Below are 7,116 nucleotides of genomic sequence, written 5' to 3' on the forward strand. Positions count from 1 at the left end.
CTCCTTCTTGGATTGTTGACGAAGTGGAGATTGCTGCTACTTGGTTCATCTCCATCTTCTTGGTGAGGTCAGCCAGCTGCTGGGTAATGAGCTTGTTTTGGGCCAACAGAGCATCTACATTGTTTAGCTCCATTACTCCTCTTGTGTTCCCTCATTCGGAAGCATAGAAGTAGTCGTTCTCTGCTACTGTTTCAATAACATCTGTGGCTTCCTCAATGGTCTTCTTCTTGTTCAAAGATCCTCCAGATGAATGGTCTATGGCCTTCTTTGACTCATAAGAGAGCCCTTCATAGAAAATGTGCAGTTGCACCCATTCGTTGAACATGTCAAGTGGACACCTCCTTGTTAAGTCCTTGAACCTCTCCCATGCTTCATATAGAGTCTCACCATCTTGTTGCCTGAAAGTTTGGACCTCAGCTCTCAGCCTATTGATTCATTGAGGAAGGTAAAATCTTGCTAAGAATTTGTTCACCATGTCTTCCCAAGTTGTCAAGCTTTCCCTTGGGAAAGATTCCAGCCATTTGGCTGCCTTGCCCCTGAGTGAGAATGGAAATAAAAGCAGCCTATAGGCGTCAGGATGAACACCATTAGACTTCACGGTGTCACATATTCTCAGGAAGGTGGTTAAATGTTGATTGGGGTCTTTTTGAACACTTCCTCCAAACGAACAGTTGTTCTGAACAAGGGTGATAAGCTGTGGTTTAAGTTCGAAGTTGTTGGCAAGGATTGTTGGCTTTTGGATGCTACTTCCACAATTTCCTGGGTTTGGATTGATGTAAGAGCCCAAAACTCTTCTATCCTCCCCAGCATGATTTGCTCTACCTCCTCCCCCATGGTTGTGATATTCTTCATGATGGTTTTCCATGTTGTCTTTCATGTGTGTTTCAAAGAATTCCTCTTCTTCCTCAGCACCAACCACTTTCATTCCTCTTGCCTCCCTCCTTAATCTAAGGAAGGTCCTCTCAGGTTCAGAATCGAAGGAAGTTGAAGCCCCGCTTCTTCTCCCTGTCATACAACCATCAAGTGCAAGCAAGAAAAGATAGGTGCAGAAAGTATTTGTGTCAGAATTACTGTTAGTTGTGGGTGATGCAATATATCAAACAGTTAGTGGGTTAGCAAACAGAATTGAAAATAACAAAGAAGAACAAAAGAGTAGAGGGGGAAGGGAAGAAGGTTAACTAAAACAAAAAGTAAATCACTCAAACAGAAAATAAAATTCACAAAACAAAAATGCTCAATCTAGTGATCTTCCAATTTAATCATTGTTGATGCACAATCAATCCCTGGCAACGGCGCCATAAACTTGATGCACGGAAAACTTGTCTCTCAACAAATCTCCCTTCGGCAAGTGTACCAAATTGTCGTCAAGTAAAACTCACAATAGAGTGAGGTCGAATCCCACAGAGATTAACGGATTAAGCAATCAATGGTTGATTAATTATCCTAGTTAGATGGTTCAGATTTGGAGTGATAAGCAACAAAGAAATGTAAATTGCATGAATGTAAAGGAAAAGCAGTAAAGTGCAGAGAATTAAAATGGCAAGGAAAGTAAATGTAAGAACTAAAAATAAAATGAACATTGGGATCAAGAGATATTGCAATCCTCCGGATCAAGTTCATTCTCATCTTTTCCTCAATCAATGCATTCATTGATCTCCTTGGAAATCTTAATTGATCGAATAGCCAATTCCTTGGTCAATTGCTCATGAGAAGAGATGAAGTATGGTAACTGATTATACCACATGCATTTCCCAAATCAGGTATTGAGAGGATTATAATCACATATCCATCCAAACCCAATTTGGTCCAGCATGAGAAAGCATTTCTAGCTTGATCTCTTCATTCCTCTTTCAAGGTTCATAAGAGATCCAAGTATGGATAGTTTCTTTTCCAAGATAACTACCCAATTGGATGAAGATCGAAAGCTTTCAAGTAAAATCAAGAGGAAAGAAAGAAGAAGAAGAATAAGAACTACACTTAATCCATTGAATCACAATAGAGCGCTCTAACCCAATGAAAAGAGTTAGTTGATCATTGCTCTACCAAAATAGAAAAGAAAGAAAGTGCAGAAGAGTAAAGATGAAGATAAAAACTGAAATTGAAAATTTAACATTCATAAATGAAAATTACAACTAAAAGAAAAACTACTACTAAGAAAAGAAAAGAAGAGAAAAGGAAGAAGAGTGGATGAGGGGAGGGGTCCGAAGACCCACTCCCCTTGGAGTGTGCCAATTCATAGAAGTTCGAATTGGTCTTCACTCTCTCCCCCTTCCTTCAATTTCCAGAATTCTAGAATGCTTTGAATGTAAAAACTAAGGCCTTTATATAGGCTCTCCTAAATTACAAAATGAAAGCAAATTACAATTAAATGAAAATTCCTATTCTAGATGCTTCTTGTGGCCTTGATTGGTTGACAATTGTGGGCCTGCTTGCTTGAGCTTGGAAGTGGACCTGAGAGAGAAGTGAGTTAAGTTGAGGTCCAGGTTCTAAAGTTAGTGCTAAAGTTAGCCACAATAACGCTACAAGTGTGGCGATAGTGCTAAAGTTATTGTGGCTAACGTTTCACTTGCTGCCCAGTTGGTGTTTTTGGGGCTTAAAAGATGCCTCTTGTTCCTGATCAAATTTCATGCCCACTATAGAGTATTATATATTGTTGAAAAGCTCTGAATGTCAGCTTTCTAACGCAACTGGAATCACCTCAATTCGACCTTTGTAGCTCAAGTTATGCTCCTTTGAAGTGGACATGGTCGCTGGCATATATGCCAACGTTACTGGAAATGTTGATTGCCAATAACGCTAGCGATTTCCCGTTTCTGAAGCTCAAACTTAGTGTCCACCCCATACTATTATATATCGTTGGAAAGCCCTGGATGTCTACTTTCCAATGCCTTTTGAAGCGCATCATTTGGAGCTCTACAACTCGAGTTATACTTCTTGGAAGGTGAAGAGGTCAGTTGGCCTAAATACAGGCTGATACCATGTTCATCATTACACTTTCGGGGCAGGTTTTCTCCCTCAAATTTAATGTCAACCATGTAGTGCCATATATGATTGGAAAGCTCTGGAATCCTACTTTCCAATGCCACTGGAATCACCTCATTTGGAGCTTTGTGGCTCAAGTTATGCGTGTTTGAAGAAGGCATGGTCAGGCTGCCAGGTGGGACTTTTGCCCACGTTAACTACCACGTTAACTAAGTTAACGTGGGAGTTAACGTGGCTTATTGGGGGCTTGTGAGTTCACTCCAACGTTAGTGAGAATGTTTGGTGTCACTAACGTTGTCGATCACTACCTTTCTCCACGTTAGCTTCCACGTTAACTAAGTTAACTTGGGAGTTAACGTGGCTTTGTTGTAACTTGGGCCAATGTTAGTGACAATGTTGAATGTCACTAACGTTGGCTTTCCCCCTTTCTTCTTAACGTTAGAGGCCACGTTAACTAAGTTAACGTGGCAACTAACGTGCCCACTTATGAGCTTGGTTCAACGTTAGTGATAATGTTAAGTGTCACTAACGTTGGCTCCATTTCCTTTCTTCAAAGTTAATGCCACTATATGTTGGGGCTTTCCTTCCTTCCACGTTAGTGCCTACGTTAGTGTAACTAACGTAGCCACTAACGTGGCTCTTCTCTTCTTCTTTTGGCCTGAAATCAATCAAACAAAGTGCATCAAAGTCTTGCTCTTAATCATGGATCATGCATCATCCAATTTATCATATAATTCATGAAAAATCCTGATGAAATCATGTAAAATGCACAATGTATGCTTGAATCAAGATGTAAGTGAATATCCACCCAAAACTAGCTTATTTCCTGAGAAAATGCATGAAACTACCTTAAAAACAGTAAAGAAAAGGTCAGTGAAACTGGCCAAGATGCCCTAGCATCACAACACCAAACATAAAGCTTGCTTATCCCTAAGCAAGTACTGGAACAAGAGAATGATGAATGGAATGCCAAGAGAAATGAGTCATTCTTGTGGAAATCATGTCCCTGGTTTTATGGTGGTTTCATGCATAGCAACTTAGGTTCATTCCTGGCTTTCAGACCTTTATCATGTCCTAGAATACTCACTGTGATTGCATCCCATGAGACTTTTATTCATTGATCCTTTTGTTGTCATTTCAGGGCTTATTTTTGTTCTTAGGCTAAGTGCTCTATAAGGGGGCAACTTTTTAAAATAAGCTTTCAGCCAACACTCCTAAACCAGTTGGTTCAAGGTGCTAGGTGTTGAAGCACCCCTAAGGACTTACTGCTCAAGTCTCTCCCCCATACATACACACCACAGGAACATAGTTTATTTGTTTTCTTTTCTTGAGACCTTGGTGTCCAGCACCTCTTTGGGTTACTAAATGCTCTGTAGTGAGGGTTACTCTTGATAGTGGACTTTCAGCTGATAATCCCGGGTTAGTTAACCCAAGTTACCAAGTGATAAAGCACCCCAAAGAGCTTATTCATCCAAGTAGATCCCTCACACAGGAGCACCACAGACACATGCTTCAAGAATAAAACCATTGGTGCCTAGCGTTATTGCTTACTTTTTTTTTTCTATTCTTCCACTTTCATTGTTCTTTCCCTCTTTCTTATTAGGATCTTCTTATTTAGCTAGTCTCATGGGGTGTGTCTCAAGCATAGTATTCATGACAGACAGTTGTCTTCCCACCCTTATGGTTGAACCAACTTAGCTAACTTATGACCACACCACAAACTCATGAACTCATTCCATAGTATAAACTCTACTCTGGTCTTTTAAAAACACTCATTCTCCTTTCATTTGATTCAAAAGGACAAGCATACAAGTAAGTAAGGAGATGATGCAGTAATGACATTCAGACTAGCAAACACAGCCCTAATCAACAAAAAGCTTTAAAAGACAGAATTGACATGCTTATTCACAAGGAGAAAGCACACATACATACAAAGAACATAGAAGACAATCATGCAAATTAAAGTGCTGGAAATAAGTAAGAGGAGAAAGGAACTTTACCACCTTGTATTTTGTCTTCCTTGTTGTTGCCCTTTTCCTCCTATTCTTCTCCTTCCCACACCAGACATAGAATGATTGCTTATACTCAAGCAACAATTAAAATAGTGGTGACGGGGTTTATGATGGATCATGAATGTCTTAAAATAAAGTGTGAGTATGCATGTGTTTTTGCAAGCAAGATTATGGATCACAACAAAAGCACAAGAAGTAAAACAGAGACAATGTGATTGCATTAATAAGTGGTGTTGGCATGGTACTTTGCTTGAAAGTTAAGTGGCAACACCAAACTTAGCGTGCCACTGTCAATTTAGACTGTTGCAAGTACCCAGTGAAGATTGGAAATCAGATTGTTGCATGGCAATACCAAACTTAGAGTGCAATCATATGCCAAATTATTGAAAGTAAACTAAGCAAAGCAAGGAAATGTTACCTACGGTTGGGTTGCCTCCCAACAAGTGCTCTTTTAATGTCATTAGCTTGACATGTTGTTCATGACTTTTTTCCTCTTCTTCCAGTTTGTTAAGAGGAATGACCTCAAGAGGAAAGAGGAGCCAGTTAATGCGCCTTGTTTTGAGTGCCTCTCCCCAGCAAGCCTTCTTCTGTTGTTAGCTTGAGTAAACTTGCTTGTTGGGGTGGGGGTGGGATGGCTTTTGGTTGACCTTTTCTTCTTCATGAATATTTTCCTTCTTTTCTTGGTCACCATCCTTTTGTTAGTGTTCATGTTGATTGCCTTTACCACCTTGATTTCAGGATATGGGTATTGTATGATGGGTGGAGCATCCTCTTCATCAAGAACTTCTTGAATTGGTGGTTCAATGAACTCACCCTATATGCAACTCTCTGTTTCATTGGAGTGTGGGCTCCCTTGATTGACTTCCTCCCTTTTTCTTGACCTTTGAATGAACTCCTCTGTTTCTGGAGAGAGTGAAGTGGTCTCTCTTTGTGCTCTCAGCTCTTCAATGAATTATTCTTCAGAATAGAATTGTGCATTCTGTCTCAATTTTTCTTCATGGTCCCTTCTTGCTATTTTCTCCTCTTCATTTGTCTTTATTATTTCTTCAAGGAGGAGCTCTATCCTAACGAGTCTCTCTTCTTCTCTACTTCTTTTGAGCTCTTCCATGAAGAGTTCCATCCTAGCAAGTCTATCTAAAGGTGGTTGGGTAGGTAGTAATGGTTGGGCGGGGTTGGTTTGTGAATGGAATTTGTTGTTTTGTGGTTGTGTGTTCTGAAAGTGGTATGACTCTTGTGGGTAGTGGATTGAGTTTTGTGGATGGTGAAATGAATTGTATAGATTTTGGATAGACTTTTGTGTTGAGGCATACTCAAATGATGAAGGATTTAGGCATGTGAAACTTGGAGGTGAGGTTGTATAATTGAGAGGTGATGGCTCTTGATGAATAGGGTATTAATGAGTGAAATCTCTTTGATTATGATCTTTCCAGCCACAACTTGAGTAGTGATTAATTTCACCAAAATATGGACCATTTTGTGGCTCTGGAAAGTACCCCATTTCATGTTCTTGATACTCCCACCCACCATGAGCATAGTAAAGTGAATCATACTGTGGTGGTAGAGAGTTTCCCATGAAATTTGATTGACTAAAATATGATGGATGCTCTTTTCTTTCCTGCAAAAAGCTCTGTCTCAAACAATAATAACCAAAAGAAATTGGAATCTCCATGACACAGATGAGGAAATTCCTAGTGAGGCAATATCACAAACAGTTAGTTAGCAAAAGAAAATAAAGAAACAAAAGAAAACAAAGACAAAAGAAAAGTGTCTAATCTAGTAAATCAATCAACCGGTAGTTTGTTAACCAAAATTAATCCCCGGCAACGCCGCCATAAACTTGATGCACGGAAAACTTGTCTCTCAACAAATCTCCCTTCGGCAAGTGTACCGAATTTGTCGTCAAGTAAAAACTCACAATAGAGTGAGGTCGAATCCCACAGGGATTGATTGATCAAGCAACTTTAATTAGAAGAATGTTCTAGTTGAGCGAATTCAGAATTTGGGTTAAGAGTTGCAGAAAATAAAATGGCGGGAATGTAAATAACAGAAAAGTAAATGCTAGAATTAAAGGACTGGAAGTAAATGACTGAAAATAAATTGCAGAATTGTAAATGGGAATGGG

The 7,116-nt window shown here is 39.6% G+C and overlaps 1 non-coding gene across 1 annotated transcript; it reads left to right on the forward strand.

The window, feature by feature from the left end:
* Positions 1–323: 323 nt before the first annotated feature.
* On the forward strand, positions 324–427 carry LOC112788216 (small nucleolar RNA R71). Its single transcript, XR_003195590.1, has one exon. It is a non-coding gene; the product is annotated as a small nucleolar RNA R71 (small nucleolar RNA).
* The last annotated feature ends 6,689 nt before the right edge of the window (positions 428–7,116 follow it).

Source organism: Arachis hypogaea, chromosome 20 (assembly GCF_003086295.3).
Source record: "Arachis hypogaea cultivar Tifrunner chromosome 20, arahy.Tifrunner.gnm2.J5K5, whole genome shotgun sequence".
NCBI lineage: Eukaryota > Viridiplantae > Streptophyta > Magnoliopsida > Fabales > Fabaceae > Arachis > Arachis hypogaea.